This window comes from Ovis canadensis, chromosome 11 (assembly GCF_042477335.2).
Source record: "Ovis canadensis isolate MfBH-ARS-UI-01 breed Bighorn chromosome 11, ARS-UI_OviCan_v2, whole genome shotgun sequence".
Taxonomy (NCBI): Eukaryota; Metazoa; Chordata; class Mammalia; order Artiodactyla; family Bovidae; genus Ovis; species Ovis canadensis.
The window spans coordinates 897,318-915,445 of record NC_091255.1 but is presented as its reverse complement, the minus strand read 5'-3'; positions in this window follow the sequence as shown (position 1 = coordinate 915,445).

Below are 18,128 nucleotides of genomic sequence, written 5' to 3'. Positions count from 1 at the left end.
AGGTCATCCGGAGGACCCAAGACATGGTGGTTACTAATAGACTTCCCACACTACTTCTTCATTCCACGTGGACTCCTTCACGGGCAGTGAGCATCGCAGCTTCCCTTGAACTTCATCTGGGTAAGTCTTGGCCTGTATCAGAAAGTTTCCTGCCTGTCTGCTCTAAATTTCTTTTGTGGTATTGACATGGTTGTTTTGAAACCTAGTATACTTTCCAGTCATTTAAAATGTACAGAAAATGCCTAGCAATGGGAACAAGTGCTAGCATTTGCCACATCATCTAAAATACTCTATGTGTTTTATCCAAAATGGGTACCTTCTGCAGAACCAGCACATAATCTCCAAAATCAGGAAATCATATGGTACCTACATTATAATGTAATCCACTGCCCCACTTCCACTTTTAGCAATTGTTCAAGTGTATGAATATATCTTTTGTTTCCATCTTCATCCTTTTTTCTTTATTTAGAGTGTTACTGAGATTTTCAGTTATTTGGACAAACTTGATGGATTGAAAGCAGACATGGTGAATAAGGGTTCTGGGTGGCCTTTTCGATGTGGATTTCTTTTTCACTGAAGATGGTTTTAATATTTATTCATCTGGTAACATGTATGAATCCTGCATTCTTCCCCCCCCCCCCATAGTAATTAAAAATAAATAATATGCCATTTACCATTTAGATATTTGTAAGCATACAGTGTTGTAGCAGACAACCTTTTCTTGTTTTGCAAACCAGTTTAATAATGTGCACCTTGTGCGTGCTTTGGAGAAACTCAGGAAACTGAGTCAGTGACTGAAATGGCCCAAGATATCACCTTAGATTCCATCTTCATCTGAAAACAAAACAGGCACTTTCTGGTGGTCCAGTGGCTGAGACTGGACACTCCCAAAGAAGGAGGCCCAGGTTCATTCCCTGATCCAAGAGCTAGATCTCCCATGCCACAAAGGAGAATTTGCATGTTGTAGCTAAATATCTGGCTTACCTCAATGAAGGTTGAATGGGCGCAGCCAAATTAAAAAAGAAACAAATATTTTACAGATACAACCAAAGGAAAGGAAGGGTATGGTTGTTGTGCAGATTTACGGCTTAGCTTTCCCTATCGATAGAAAAGAAAAAAGAGTTTCAAAAGACTGTGTCTCATCCTTCTATCTGGCATATAGAGAGGATTCCTTTGAAATGAGATTTCTCTGGTAAATGTGACTCACAGAAGAGCTGTCTTGAACTTGGGTTTCAGAGATGATCATGTGTCCTCTAAAAAAAAAAGTTAATTGGGTCCCACTAATTCTCATGCTGAGGTGGTATATTTTGTGGTAGCATTTGCTCCCCTTCACTTTGGATGTATCCCCATTTGTTTACACTGTCATCTACTGAAGACATCCTGATATTTGAAAGTTTTTAGTTATTACAAGTAGAGCTGTTGTATATAATCATGTGATACTTTTTGTCTGGACGTTTTCAAAGCTGTTTAGTAAGTGCTAGCCATATAGTATTCAGGTCACAGGTGAGCTTTGTTTAGCTGTGGAAAAATCCAGCTATGTTTCTCTGTGGCATGTGGGATCTTCTGGGGTAAGGGATCAAACTAGAGTGTCTTGCATTGTCAGGCAGATTCTTTACCACTGAGCCACCGGAGAAGTTGTGCCCTACCCCCGTTTTTTTTTTTGAGTTTACTGGATCTAATAGGTGTGCAGTGCTACCTCACTGTTATTTTAGTTTGTAATTTCCTAATGATATGTGATTTTGAGTCTTTTTGATAGGCTTATTTACTATCTTTATATTTTTGTAGGACAGGTGTTTAGGTGTATACATTTTTTATGAGATTGTTCTAGATTTTTTGGTATATTTGGAGTACAATCCTTTATCAGATATGTATTTTATAAATATATTTTCCTGTGGCTTGTGTTTAAGTTTTGTGAATAAGGTTTTTCACAGTTTAAATGTCTAATTCTTTAAAGTTAATGTTATATATGTTTTATATCCTTTTTTGGATAGACTTTAGTGTGTTGTTGTTGTTGTTGTTAAATTTTATAAGCAGAAGTGAGGTACTGTAGATACAGTTTTAAGCTAAGCTGAGGTACCATAGATACAGTTTTGCCTTTTGTCTGTTAAGAAGTTTGAGTGAGTTTGGTGTACACTGTATATAACATTATGTCTACATTCATTTGACTGGATATAGCTTCCAATTATTTGTCTAATTGGTTTTGGAGATATCACGGGAAGTCAGTTTTTCCAAGGGAAACTGAGGTCCATGAAACATGAACTCTTTTCGATCGGTCGGAATCACTCTCTGCTATTTCTGACAGATTTGACTTGTTTGGATATCTCATATGAGTGGAATCACAGAACGTTTGTCTTTTCTTGGTCTGGTTTATTTCACATGATCTAATGACCATAAGGTTTGTCCACATTGTCGCATTGTCAGAATTACTGACTTTGAAGGGCCGAATCAGATTCCATTGTGTGTATACCACAGTTTGTTTATGGAATTGGCTGCCATGGACACTTAGATCACTTCTGTTTGTTTGCCAGTGTGAATCATGCTGTTGTGAGTATGACGGAAGAAGTATCCATTTTTTCAGCCCCCTTTCCCAATCCTTTTGGGTACATAGCTTGAATTGGAATTGAACTATGTATTTATTCCATGTGTTTGTTTTGGAGTCATTTCTGTAATGTCTTGCAGAGTGGCAGCACCATTTAATGTACTTTTTCGTATGGTGGAATACCGTTCAAGCTTCTGAATATACCTTGTGTTGCATATTCAGTCTCCCACCAACGGACACTTGAATGAGTTCTACCTTTGAGCTATTGTGAATGTCACTATGAGTATTTGTGTACCAGTTTTTGTTTGAATTATTAACAAGTACATTACTATATATAAAAGAAGCCACAAGGACCTACTGTACAGTTTAGGAAACTATTAAATATCTTATGATAATGTATAATGGAAGAGAATCTCAAAAGGAATATATGAAAAGCACATAGTAACCATGATATTTATTGTGCCAACCCTATGAGTTATCATAGCACTACTCAACGTGTATTTATACATGTCAGTAAAATATTCACATCTGTAAGGATATTATAAAAAATTATATAAAAAATCAAGAATTCAAACAGAGATTAAATAAACTTCCTGTCATTGCTCATCATCATTTATACATTCATACTACCTGTAACACTCATTGTATAAGTGCTGGACTAGCAATTGATGTTCTCGTAAACCAAGAGATTGTGAAGGTGTAAGGAAATATAGCTTATTGAATTCCTTAATGAAGGATTATAGAACTCTATGTCCATGAAGTGAATGAAATTCCATTTTATTGAACCACATTCTTACTAGAGTGATGAGCTTCCACCCCACCCAACGTTAGTTCACAATGAAATCCTGCAGTCCTCTGGCCTCAATGTCTGCTTCCTGCTACCGAGAAAGAAAAGATGAGGAAGTCCTGACAAAACCGATGCTATTTTTCTTTTTCTGATTTGTATTTTATCGCAGGGCTTGGCAAAAAGAGGGCCCAACCTGTTTTTAGAGTTCCATCCCAAGGGTTCCTCTGGCATGTTCCCTATGTTGACAAAGTGCTGATTATTTTCAACAAAGGACAATGATCTGCACTTCACTATCTGTTGCTTGAGCTGGAATAGCGGGCATCCCTTGAAGTGCATTCCTTCATGCTGAAGTAGGCATCCCTGAAGCAATAGTATAAGAGGAACACATTTATCACGTAGACATCGCAGCCCATGCATTTGTAATAATTTTTCAGTTATACCCATCATCATCGGAGGAACTGACTTGTCCCAGTAACAACGAGAGTACCCAGTATAACAGTTCCTTGACTTATGAGTACTTCCTATGAGTACCCTTATGAGTACTTCTTCCAATATTGTTTCTCCTACTTTGGTCATGAACAGTAGAAGCTGATGGCAGTGGTCCTTGAAATGTATGTCGATTCCTAGGTGGCACAGTTGATAAATAAAAAATCTGCCTACCAGTGCAGGAGGGGGAAGTGATGTGGGTTTGATCCCTGGTTCAGGAAGATAACAATTCATACACATGTTTTATGTGAACCAGTTTGATACTCATGAGTTTTTTCTTCTGTATACAGAAAAACAAATGCTGTTCAAGGACACTGAAAGAACCCTGATGTTGAAAATCAGATCTGTATTGTGAGCAATGCTTAGATATCCATGAGTCGAAGCATAGTATTATGCCTATCATCCTTGTATTTCTCTCAGTGAAATATGTTGAGGAAAACTCTTCATTCATGGTCTAGATTCACGAAGAAGCTAAATAGCATTCATCCTTTACGTTGACAACTGTGAATTTAAATCTCCTGTGAATCCTATGTGACAACCACACATACCAACATGAGTTATCAGTATTATATCAATATTTTTAGTCCTATTGTATGTCAACTAAAAAAATCAGTATATAATTGTACATGAAGTCAAGACATAAAATCAGTGCAAATACAAAATGTTCCATTCCATCCTTTGAGAAAGGGAGAAAAACATCTCTGTGCTTAGCCTATTGCATTTTTATGTATTAGACCCTTAAGTAGTTTATTCACCACACCCTGTGAATGATTCACAAATCTTCAGAGAAGAAAGGATCATTTCTCTTGAACAATGAGTAGTTCAACTATTCTCAAAGCAAAGCCATAAGTGAGTCTTATTTTGGGTGAGACCATGAAAACTCAGTGTTTTCATTATGCTTGTGCTTATGATGGGAGGAGGTCTGAGAAAGCACTTCTGAAGGTTTATTCATACCAGTCGTTCTCATATGTATCGAGTCTTTAAAGGTCGAATCACCAAGGTGTTGCTTCTACACTTGTACTAGGCTGAGCAGCAACATTCCCTTTCTCCGTAAGTGCAGTAGACGTGTTCCCAACCTGTCTGTCTTCTGTCCTCTGGAGTATGCATTGCTTGAGCTCATCACAGCCTAGTAGATGGAAATCATCAGGATATTCTGGAAACCCTTTTTATTTCAGTCTGTTCAGGAGGTTACCACTGCTGCAAACCTCTGGATTTTACCAAGCACTTTTAACAACCTCAGATGAAGGATATAAGTCAACACTGGTGACAGCCACGGGCTTCCATGGCCTATCCATGATTGTTGGCTTTGCTTTCATAATCATCCTGTTTCTTATACCAGCTAAACTGTCAGTGTATTTTTTAATTACCATTTTATCTTTGATGGTTTTTAGAGCTATTATGGATTTTCCTATATATCTTCACTTATCGGTGAGGGTCTTATGTTAGTAGTAGTTATGACAACTGACTTTCTGTCTGTTAGCTGTGGCAGAATAAAAAAAGAATGACCCACTGTATATTATTAATATTATGTATCAATATATTGTTAGTTTTATTGTTTGCAGTCATCCAATTCCAAGTTTCTGAAATAAACTTTCAGAAAAATCACATCCTTTTGAATGCCCATTTGACTGAATAGGAGCACGGAAATGTTCTTCCATAAAATTGTTTACAGTTTCCATTCCGTTTCTCCTGTTTGATGTAGATATTGGCCTTTGGTTCTATCAGTAGCTTTGCAAGTAAAAAAAAAAATTAATTAGAGCTCGTATGGTAATTTTACTGTTAGCAATAAGTTTAGCATAAAATGAACACAGAAGAGGTTACAGTAGACCAAATATGAAAGTCAGTTTAAAAGAAAACATAGTGTTGAATGTTTACAGTAGGAATATAGTTATGAAGTTCCTTTATTATTATTCTATCCTTTCCTTTTGTTTTGCAGGGGTGTTAATGTACAGATTCCAGTACTATGGCTAGAGCGAATAATAGTATCATTATTCTTGAGAGCAACTCTACTAAGTCTTCACGCTCATGTCACTCAAGGTTTTTTAATACCTATTATGTTAGTCGTGTTTGTAGTTTGTGAAGTCACATAAGTTGCATTCATTCAAGCAATAGTATCAAACAGCTATGGCATCAATTATAGATGTGAATCGATATCGAATGTGAATCCATTTCACTGTGACAAGTTATTATTGTAGATATTCTATTCATGCCAGTAACAAAGCTGTGCAGAAATAATACAATGTTTATTAAGAAAATAAGAGTTACTAATTTGTTTTATTATTCTATTTCTTTTAAACAGATTTAATGACAACAGGCTCAACTTTTCATTCACTTGTATGACTATGAGCGGTTTGACCAAGTTGAAGAAGATGACTCGTTTGTAGTCTTCCTCATCAGCTCATTCCATCTACTGGCTTTAAAATCATTTAGTACAGAGCTCACCGTCTAGGTGTTCATCCAGTGTTTTGTTTGCTTATCATGCAGGATCATTTTAAAAGGAAAAGTATGTGTGTATGAGTTAGAGCTCTGATCCCAGGAGTCCATGTAGAAGCTTCCCCTGAGAAATGTATCGTTTTTGCACCAATGCTACTGAAATGTGTGAATGTGGTATACCACGCGTCCCAATAAGTGTAAACAGCGTCATAGGCTACTTATTTGAAATGACCAGTACTCATGACATTCCATTCAACTGAGGACTAAATATAGCCAACGTAGGCTGTGTTTGCCAAATAGACTTTGAAGTATTCTTCACACAGTCCTTCATCGACGGCAGTTTTCAGATCAAAGAAACCCTTGCTCCATGAAGTTTGTGAACACATATACTCATGTTTTGTTTGAGATTTTAAAGTCATTCTTCAGTTTTGTTGGAGGAATGGTTCTGTATATGCCCCGTGGATCCCCAAATCCACTGATGTTCATGTGTCTTGGGGCTTCCCAGGTGGTTCTAGTGGTAAAGAACATGCAGAACATACCCATGCAGGAGACATGGGAGGTATGGATTCCATCCCTGGGGCAGGAAGATCTCCTGAGGGAGAGCATGGCAACCCCCTCCAGTATCTTTGCCTAGAGAATCTCATGGAGAGAGGAGCCTGGTGGGGCCTAGTCCATATGATCCCAAGGAGTTGGACACAATGTAAGTGACTTCGCACAGCACATGATTCGTTGTCATAGCTAATATAATGGAGATGACATAAAAAGAAGCACCAGCGGGCGAAAGTCAATATCCATCACTTTTAAACTTTGGAATGTATTGTGATATTTTACATCCATATTTGTATGACTTGATAGTTGGAGAATCGATGCATGTGAAGGCCTGGTTGTGTTATATGTATGTTGAGGGAAGATATATTTTTATGTGGTTTGACATATAGGTCCCATTTCATTCGTAGACATATGCATACTCATCACTTATCATCATTTTTTTTTTTTGAAAAGACCATTGTTTGGAAAGGTTGTTGTCTAACCATGAAAGATGCTTGAATTCTTGGGCTCCTTAGAGGAAGAATTCAACCCGGGGCCAGTGATGAGGGTTGATCAGTCAGAGCTTTTGTGTCCCAACGTTTTATTAAAGTATAAAAGAGAGAAAGCTTCTGACATAGACATCAGAAGGGGGCAGAAAGAGTGCCCCCCTACTCATCTTTGGCTGGATGTTATCTAGCTACTAGCAGTCTACTCATTAGAGAAAGGAATGGCAGCAGACCCCTCACCCACAAGATATATGGAGATGACCGTGGCACCAGGTGAGTCATCCTGGGCCATAAAACGATTGATATGAGCAAATGGATAGCTTCATTCACATAGATCAGGAGAGCCATGTATGAGTAAAGCATATTGGTTTGTCAAGTCAGTTCTGAGCCTTTAGGCAGAACCTACTTGAAGATAGAGTCTAGGGTAAATACATAGTACATTCACATAGCTTAAGGCAAACCTTTCCATGAGAAAAATGCCTTGGTCAGCTCAAAGTATGAGAAAAGTGAAGTTCAGGCGGAACCAGGTGTCATTATAGCAACACAGAATTGTAAGAGAAAATCTCTGTTTAAATTTGTATCAAGAAGGGGAAAAAAGATAACAGCTTGTTTCCTCCTGCCTCGGAAGTGACAGATAACAACTGTCTGACACTTGCACCCCATTTCCTCCCTTTGGAGACCCCTGGCCTTCCTGGCTGTTACCCTCTCAGTTTCATTCATTGAGCGTTTTCTGCCTTGTGAAACATTGGGCATAGAAGTATGTGTTTATTTAGGGGTATTTCATCCAATTTCATTTAAATGCATATGTGAATTAGAAAGTTTGACATGCTGTTGCTTTGTATACCGATTGGGAAATGTGAGCCTCCAAGCTTAATTTAGTTTTTCATGTTCATTTTTCTTTTTAGGGGTACAAAGAAAAATAATATGACTGTTAAGATCAGCTTTCGTATTTTTTGCCAAATATGAATTGGGATCACATCGATCAGAGATGAGTCTGTGCATGAAAGCCCTAATAACTAATGCTAATTGACTTCACTACCATGGGATGTTTTCATATCTATTGAGGATTTACTTCATGTATTTCGATTTTAACTTTCTGTCTCACAGCCTTGTTTGTAGATCAAAGCTATTTGAAATTGTCATCTGGTTTCAAATGGCTTGTGAGGTTATTCATGAGTGGTTCATAAAACCGAATGGATTGTACGTAGCCATACTTTGTTGTCATTCTATGAATTTGAAGAATGTCTGAAGAATGTCTGCAGTTATGCCTTAAAGATTCATACAATTGATGTCCAATATTTATCTCAATAGACTTGCTTTCAATTTGTAGTTTCCTATGCGTATGTCTTTCTTTACGGATTTGGGTAGAACTTGTATTGGAACACTGAAAAATCTGTGATATCAACCGTGCTGACTTTTCTGGTGGTCATCATTAAGATTTTCACGCTCTATGGATCCTAGTGGAAACAGGTGCTGTTCATCCTACTTTTGTGAAGATTGAACTCATCGTAGAAAGTGGAATTTGTTGAAATATTTATGGTGTAAATAAATCTTGTCTCTATAATTACCCAGAGTCCTGGTGCGTATTTGATTGCTAAGTTATAAAATGTATGAGATAGATGTGATCCATCAATGGCGACTGGATAAGTGGTGGAGAGGTATTTTGGTGATGCAAGAGATTTAAATGATGTGATCATAGTATTTATATCCCTTTTATGTGGATAATGGGTCTTGGATCCATGTTTGAAACCTTACAACCTCGTCTTTTGTTATGCATGGGAAGTGTCAAAAATGAAGAAGATGCGGGTAGGTACTTCAAGGGTAAGTATAGGGCTGAGGGCGTGACTATGATGTGGGTTAGGGTTAGGATGTGGATGGGGGTCCGGTTAGGGTAGGGTAAAGGTTAGAGTTCGTGGAACAGCCCTCCAAACTTGTTAGGGTGAGGGGTGAGGTGTGAGGGTTCAGGATGAGGGTGAGGGTAAGGATTCAGGGTGAGGGTTAGGATTCAGGATGAGGGTGAGGATTCAGGGAGAGGGTGAGGGTGAGGGTTCAGGGAGAGGGTGAGGGTGAGGGTTCAGGGAGAGGGTGAGGGTGAGGGTTCAGGGTGAGGGCGTGGGTGAGGGTAAGGGTTCGGGGTGAGGGTTCAGAGTGAGCGTTCAGGGTGAAGGTGTGGGCCTCACATCTGATACAGGATTGTACTCCAAATATACCCATCCCTTCCCTTGAACAGACCTCTCACTATGGGAGCCCTTGGCAGTGTGGAACCCACCGGCCCCTAAGGCCTCCCAAAGGACGCCTGGGGCCTAGGTGCAAAGGCAATACAGGAGTGGAGCTGAGGCCAGGAAGGCGCCAGTGGCGTCTCCCAACTTTGCAAAGGCTGCTCCTTCCTGGGTAGGAAGCCTAGCAGCGAGGCAAGTCTGGGCAAGGTTTGCCCAGGGCAGAGCAGCCTCGCACCAGGAACTCTGCCAGATCGGGCCTCTGAGCAGAGCTGGAGCTCTGCCATCCTGGAGGCGCACTCGACTCCGCCCAAGCAGGGCTTGCAGCCTAAGGCGGCTGGGCTGCTTCGTCTTCCCCCTAGGAAGCTCGATTCCCGCATGCTGTTCACTCGGCTTCCAGGCGCCGGCTCCCTGCCCCTCCTTACGGTCTAGGATCAGGGGCTGCTTCCCCTGAGCTGGGGCTGTGGGCAGGAGCCCAGACACACAGGTGCAGGACCCAACCACCTGCACACGTCTCTGCTGGAGAGGAGAGCGCTAGGGAACCTACGTGTGTGAGGCAGCTACTGGGCGCCCACGGAGTCAGACTCGAGGTGTGCGGGGCTCCAGAGCCCCGCCAGGGGTCCAAGGAGCCTGGTGCTCACCGTGCGGCGCTGAGTCTGGGCTGTCAAGCAACCGCTGGAGGAGACCTGCACTTGCCCTTCCCTTGCCTCTGACAGAGCTCTCCCTGCTGGAGCCCTTGGCAGTGTGCAACCCACCGGCCCCTAAGCCATCCCCAAGGACGCCTGGTGCAAAGGCAAGGCAGGAGCAGAGCTGAGGCCAGGAAGGCGACAGTGGCATCTCCCAGGCTCAAGGAGCCTGCTCCTTCCATGGCAGGAAGCCTAGCAGCCAGGCAAGTCAGGGCAAGGCTCGGCCAGGGCAGAGCAGCCTCAGACCAGGAACTCTGCCAGATCGGGCCTCTGAGCAGAGCTGGAGATCTGCCATACTGGAGGCGCGCTCAGATCCAGCCAAGCAGGGCTTGAGCCGCACGTGGCTGGGCTGCCTCTTCTTACCTCGAGGAGGCTTGCCACCTTGAATGCTCTTCCTTCGGCTTCCAGGCGCGGAAGCTCTGTGCCTCCTGCAGGTCTTGGCTCAGGGGCTGCTTGCCCTGAGCTGGGGCTGTGGGCGGGAGTCAAGACACGCAGGGGCATACCCCAAACTGCTGCACACTTCTCTGCTGGGGAAGAGAGCGCAAGGGAACGACATGTGAGAGGCAGCTGATCGGCACCCACGGAGTCAGCCTCCAGGTATGCCGGGATGGAGACCCCAGCCAGTGGCCCTGGGAGGTGCGTTTCTTCGTGCGGCGCTGAGTCTCGGCGACCAAGCAACCGCTGGAGGATCCCTGCACTTGCCCTTCCCTTCCCTCTCACAGAGCTCGCCCTGCCTGAGCTCTTGGCAGTATGCAAGCCACCGGCCCCTAAGCATTACCCACGGACGCCTGGGGTCTAGGTTCAAAGGCAAGGCAGATGCGGAGCTGAGGTCAGGAAGGCGCCAGTGGCGTCTCCCAGGCTCACGCAGCCGGCTCCTTCCTGGGCAGGAAGCCTAGCAGTGAGGTAAGTCTGGGCAAGGCTCGCCCAGGGCAGAGCAGCCTCGCGCCAGCAACTCTGCCAGATCGGGCCTCTGAGCAGAGCTGGAGCCCTGCCGTCCTGGAGGCACACTCGGCTCCAGCCAAGTAGGGCTTGAATCAAAGGAGGCTGGACGGCCTCTTCTTCCCTCGAGGAGGCTCGCCTCCCCGCCAGCTCTTCACTCAGCTACCAGGTGGCGGCGCTCTGAGCCTCCTGCAGCTCTTGGCTCAGGGGCTGCTTGCCCTGAGCTGGGGCTGTGGGCGGGAGCCCAGGCACGCAGGGGCAGGCCCCAACCAGCTGCACACGTCTCGCCTGGGGAGGAGAGCGCTAGGGAAGCTACGTGTGTGAGGCAGCTGCTGGGGGCCAGGGAGTCAGCGTCGGGGTGTGCGGGGCAGCAGACCCCAGCCAGGGACCCTGGGAGCCTTTTGCACTCCGTGCGGCGCTGAGTCTGGGCAGCCCAGCAACCGCTGGAGGAGCCCTGCACTAGCCCTTCCCTTCCTTCGCACAGAGCTCTTCCTGCTGGAGCCCTTGGCAGTGTGCAAGCCACCGGCCCCTAAGCCCTCCCAATGGACGCCTGGGGCCTAGGTGCAAAGGCAAGGCAGGAGCGGAGCTGAGGCCAGAAAGGCGCCAGTGGCGTCTCCCAGCCTCGCGCAGCCGGCTCCTTCCTGGGCAGGAAGCCTAGCAGCGAGGCAAGTCTGGGCAAGGCTCGCCATGGGAAGCGCAGCCTCGCGCCAGCAACTCTGCCAGATCGGGCCTCTGAGCAGAGCTGGAGCTCTGCCGTCCTGGAGGCGCAATCGGCTCCAGCCAAGTAGGGCTTGAGACAAACGAGGCTGGGCTGCCTCTTCTTCCCTCGAGGAGGCTCGCCTCCCCGCCAGCTGTTCACTCGGCTTCCAGGTGGGGGCGCTCTGCGCCTCCTGCAGGTCTTGGCTCAGGGGCTGCTTGCCCTGAGCTGGGGCTGTGGGCGGGAGCCCAGGCACGCAGGGGCAGGCCCCAACCAGCTGCACACGTCTCTGCTGGGGAGGAGAGCGCTAGGGAAGCTACGTGTGTGAGTCAGCTGCTGGGTGCCCAGGGAGTCAGCCTCCGGGTGTGCGGGGCTGCAGACCCCAGCCAGGGGCCCTGGGAGCCTGGTGCACTCCGTGCGGCGCTGAGTCTGGGCGGCCAAGCAACCGCTGGAGGAGCCCTGCACTAGCCCTTCTCTTCCCTCGCACAGAGCTCTTCCGGCTTGAGCCCGTGGCAGTGTGCAAGCCACTGGCCCCTAAGCCCTCCCAATGGACGCCTGGGGCCTAGGTGCAAGGGCAAGGCAGGAGCGGAGCTGAGGCCAGGAAGGCGCCAGTGGCGTCTCCCAGCCTCGCGCAGCCGGCTCCTTCCTGGGCAGGAAGCCTAGCAGCGAGGCAAGTCTGGGCAAGGCTCGCCGAGGGCAGAGCAGCCTCGCGCCAGCAACTCTGCCAGATCGGTGCTCTCACCAGAGCTCGAGCTTTGCCGTCCTGGAGGCGCACTCGGCTCCAGCCAAGTAGGGCTTGAGACAAACGACGCTGGGCTGCCTCTTCTTCCCTCGAGGGCGCTCGCCTCCCCGCCAGCTGTTCACTCGGCTTCCAGGTGGGGGCGCTCAGCGACTCGTGCAAGTCTTGGCTCAGGGGCTGCTTGCCCCGAACTGGGGCTGTGGGCGGGAGCCCAGCCACGCAGGGGCAGGCCCCAACCAGCTGCACACGTCTCTGCTGGGGAGGAGAGCGCTAGGGAAGCTACGTGTGTGAGTCAGCTGCTGGGTGCCCACGGAGTCAGCCTCCGGGTGTGCGGGGCTGCAGACCCCTGCCAGGGACCTTGGGAGCCTTTTGCACTCCGTGCGGCGAAGAGTCTGGGCAGCCCAGCAACCGCTGGATGAGCCCTGCACTAGCCCTTCCCTTCCCTCGCACAGAGCTCTTCCTACTGGAGCCCTTGGCGGTGTGCAAGCCACCGGCCCCTAAGCGCTCCCAAAGGACGCCTGGGGCCTAGGAGGCCAGGAAGGCGCCAGTGGCGTCTCCCAGCCTCGAGCAGCCGGCTCCTTCCTGGGCAGGAAGCCTAGCAGCGAGGCAAGTCTGGGCAAGGCTCGCCCAGGGCAGAGCAGCCTCGCGCCAGCAACTCTGCCAGATCGGGCCTCTGAGCAGAGCTGGAGCTCTGCCGTCCTGGAGGCGCACTCGGCTCCAGCCAAGTAGGGCTTGAGCCAAAAGAGGCTGGGCTGCCTCTTCTTCCTTCGAGGGGGCTCGCCTCCCCGCCAGCTGTTCACTCGGCTTCCAGGTGGGGGCGCTCTGCGCCTCCTGCAGGTCTTGGCTCAGGGGCTGCTTGCCCTGAGCTGGGGCTGTGGGCGGGAGCCCAGGCACGCAGGGGCAGGCCCCAACCAGCTGCACACGTTTCTGCTGGGGAGGAGAGCGCTAGGGAAGCTACGTGTGTGAGGCAGCTGCTGGACTCCCAGGGAGTCAGCCTCCGGGTGTGCGGGGCTGCAGACCCCAGCCAGGGGCCCTGGGAGGCTGCTGCACTCCGTTCGGCGCTGAGTCTGGGCGGCCAAGCAACCGCTGGAGGTGCCCTGCACTTGCCTTTCCTTCCCTCTCACAGAGCTCTCCCTGCTGGAACCCTTGGCAGTGTGCAAGCCACCGGCTCCTAAGCCCTCCCTAAGGACGCCTGGGGCCTAGGTGCAAAGGCAAGGTAGGAGCGGAAATGAGGCCAGGAAGGCGCCAGTGGCGCCTCCCAGCCTCGCGCAGCCTGCTTCTTCTGGGCAGGAAGCCTTGCAGCGAGGCAAATCTGGGCAAGGCTCGCCCAGGGCAGTGCAGCCTCGCGCCAGCAACTCTGCCAGATCGGGGCTCTGAGCAGAGCTGGAGCTCTGCCGTTCTGGAGGCGCACTCGGCTCCAGCCAAGTAGGGCTTGAGCCAAACGAGGCTGGGCTGCCTCTTCTTCCCTCAAGGAGGCTCACCTACCCGCCAGCTGTTCACTCGGCTTCCAGGTGGGGGCGCTCTGCGCCTCCTGCAGTTCTTGGCTCAGGGGCTGCTTGCCCTGAGCTGGGGCTGTGGGCGGGAACCCAGCCACGCAGGGGCAGGCCCCAACCAGCTGCACACGTCTCTGCTGGGGAGGAGAGCGCTAGGGAAGCTACGTGTGAGAGGCAGCTGCTGGGCGCCCAGGGAGTCAGCCTCCGGGTGTGCGGGGCTGCAGACCCCAGCCAGGGGCCCTGGGAGCCTGGTGCACTCCGTGCAGCGCTGAGTCTGGGAGGCCAAGCAACCGCTGGAGGAGCCCTGCACTAACCCTTCCCTTCCTTCGCACAGAGCTCTTCCTGCTGGAGCCCTAGCCACGGGCCCCTAAGCTCTCCCCAAGGACGCCTGGGGCCTAGGTGCAAAGGCGAGGCAGGAGCGGAGCTGAGGCGAGGAAGGAGCCGGTGGCGTCTCCCAGCCTCGCGCAGCCGGCTCCTTCCTGGGCAGGAAGCCTAGCAGCGAGGCAAGTCTGGGCAAGGCTCGCCCAGGGCAGAGCAGCCTCGCGCCATCAACTCTGCCAGATCGGGGCTCTGAGCAGACCTGGAGATCTGCCGTCCTGGAGGCGCACTCGGCTCCAGCCAAGTAGGGCTTGAGCCAAAGGAGGCTGGGCTGCCTCTTCTTCCCTCGAGGGGGCTCGCCTCCCCGCCAGCTGTTCACACGGCTTCCAGGTGGGGGCGCTCAGCGACTCGTGCAGGTCTTGGCTCAGGGGCTACTTGCCCTGAGCTGGGGCTGTGGGCGGGATCCCAGGCACGCAGGGGCAGGCCCCAACCAGCTGCACACGTCTCTGCTGGGGAGGAGAACGCTAGGGAATCTACGTGTGAGAGGCAGCTGCTGGGCGCCCAGGGAGTCAGCCTCAGGGTGTGCGGGGCTGCAGACCCCAGCCAGGGACCCTGGGAGCCTTTTGCACTCCGTGCGGCGATGAGTCTGGGCAGCCCAGCAACCGCTGGATGAGCCGTGCACTAGCCCTTCCCGTCCCTCGCACAGAGCTCTTCCTACTGGAGCCCTTGGCAGTGTGCAAGCCACCGGCCCCTAAGCCCTCCCAAAGGACGCCTGGGGCCTAGGAGGCCAGGAAGGCGCCAGTGGCGTCTCCCAGCCTCGCGCAGCCGGCTCCTTCCTGGGCAGGAAGCCTAGCAGCGAGGCAAGTCTGGGCAAGGCTCGCCCAGGGCAGAGCAGTCTTGCGCCAGCAACTCTGCCAGATCGGGCCTCTGAGCAGAGCTGGAGCTCTGCCGTCCTGGAGGCGCACTCGGCTCCAGCCAAGTAGGGCTTGAGCCAAACGAGGCTGGGCTGCCTCTTCTTCCTTCGAGGGGGCTCGCCTCCCCGCCAGCTGTTCACTCGGCTTCCAGGTGGGGGCGTTCTGCGCCTCCTGCAGGTCTTGGCTCAGGGGCTGCTTGCCCTGAGCTGGGGCTGTGGGCGGGAGCCCAGGCACGCAGGGGCAGGCCCCAACCAGCTGCACACGTCTCTGCTGGGGAGCAGAGCGCTAGGGAATCTTCGTGTGTGAGGCAGCTGCTGGGCGCCCAGGGAGTCAGCCTCCGGGTGTGCGGGGCTGAAGACCCCAGCCAGCGGCCCAGGGAGCCTGGTGCACTCCGTGCGGCACTGAGTCTGGGCGGCCAAGCAACCGCTGGAGGAGCCCAGCACTAACCCTTCCCTTCCCTCGCACAGAGCTCTTCCTGCTGGAGCCCTTGGCATGTGCAAGCCACCGGCCCCTAAGCCCTCCCAAAGGACGCCTGGGGCCTAGGTCCAAAGGTGAGGCAGGAGCGGAGCTGAGGCCAGGAAGGCGCCAGTGGCGTCTCCCAGCCTCGCGCAGCCTGCTCCTTCCTGGGCAGGAAGCCTAGCAGCCAGGCAAGTCTGGGCAAGGCTCGCCCAGGGCAGAGCAGCCTCGCGCCAGCATCTCTGCCAGATCGGGCCTCTGAGCAGAGCTGGAGCTCTGCCGTTCTGGAGGCGCACTCGGCTCCAGCCAAGTAGGGCTTGAGCCAAACGAGGCTGGGCTGCCTCTTCTTCCCTCGAGGAGGCTCGCCTCCCCGCCAGCTCTTCACTCGGCTTCCAGGTGGGGGCGCTCTTCGCCTCTTGCAGGTCTTGGCTCAGTGGCTGCTTGCCCTGAGCTGGGGCTGTGGGCCGGAGCCCAGGCACGCAGGGGCATTCCCCCAACCAGCTGCACACGTCTCTGCTGGGGAGGAGAGCGCTAGGGAAGCCAAGTGTGTAAGGCAGCTGCTAGGCGCCCAGGGAATCAGCCTCCAGGTGTGCGGGGCTGCAGACCCCAGCCAGGGGCCCTGGGAGCCTGGTGCACTCCGTGCGGCGCTGAGTCTGGGCGGCCAAGCAACTGCTGGAGGAGCCCTGCACTTGCCCTTCCCTTCCCTCTCACAGAGCTCTCCCTGCTGGAGCCCTTGACAGTGTGCAAGCCACCGGCCCTTAAGCCCTTCCCAAGGACGCCTGGGGCCTAGGTGCAAAGGCAAGGCAGGAGTGGAGCTAAGGCCAGAAAGGCGCCAGTAGCGTCTCCCAGCTTCTCGCAGCCTGCTTTTACTGCTGGAGCCCTTGCCTCTGCGGCACTCAGTAGCCCCTAATCGCGACTCCAATCCCGGAACTCCACCCTGACCTCAAAACCCTATATCCCAAACCTGTAAACTGAATGCCTAGCTCGAATCCCCAAACAATGAACCTGAAACCTGATACCTTAACCCTAACCCGACCTCAAACCAAAACACCTACCCCTTAATCCCAAACCCAAACTCCAATCTCCAAACCGCAACCCCAAACCGCAAACCTCTAACCCCGAAGCCGAACCCCAAACCCCAAGCCCCTAATCAGAACAAGAACCCCCAAACTCCGAACCCCAAACCCCTAACTCGAACACCATACCATGAACCCCAACCCATTTCCCGAATCCAAATCTCTAACCCCAAGCACCGAACTCCCAACCTGAACCCGAATCCCCTAACCCAATCCCCTACCTGAACCCTTTACCATAACCCGAAAACGAAACACCAAACCCCTAACCCATAACCTGAACTGCGACCCCCTACCCTAAAACAGAAGCCCCTGTCACTAACCCCTAACCAGAACAGCGAACCCCTTAACCGAACCTCAAAGGCCGAACCCCAAACCCCTAACCCGATCCGTGAACCCCTAACTCGTACCCGAACCCCTAACCCGAGCCCCAAACCCAAACCCCGACCCCCAAACCCCATACCACAAACCCCGAACCATGTAGCCCAAACCCCGAATCCATAACTCAAACCCCGAACCCCAAATCTGGAACCCGAACCCCCAACCCCAAACCGCTAACACGAACCCCACACCCAGACCGCACACCCCTAATGCCTTACCGGAAACGCAAACCCATAAAGTGAACCCCAAACCCTGAACCCAAACCCCTAACCCGTACCCCACACCCCACACCCCCAACCCAAACCCCAAACCCCTAACCCAAACTGCGAACACCTAACCCGAATTCTAAACCCCGAAACCCAAACCCCAAAACCCAACCCTCAAACCCAAACTCCAAACCCCTGATCCGAACCCCAAACCCCAAACCCCTAGCCGGAACCCCAAACCTCAAACCCCAAACCGCACACCCCAAACCCCTAAGCCGAACCCCGAACTCCCAACCCCTAACTCCTAACCTGAACAGCAAAACTCGAAACTGCACCTCACACCCCCATCCCCAAACCCTGAACCCAAACCCCCGAAGCCCAAACCCCAAACCTCAAATCTTGACCCCCGACCCACAAATCTCACTTACTGAACCTCTAATCGGAACCCCCAACCCCAATCCTCGAATCCCAATTCCCGAACCCCAAACCCAAACCCCAAACCCCTAATCCGTAACCCAAACTGCAAACCCAAAAACCGAACCCCAAACCCCCAACCCACAACCCTGAACCCAAACCCATAACTGGAACCCCAAACCACGAACCCCTGACCCAAATCCCAGACTCCAAACCCCAAATCCCTAACCCCTAACCAAATCCGCGAACCCCTATCCCAAACCGCGAACCCCAAACCCCAACCCTCAACCCCTAACCTGAAACGCGAACCCCAAACC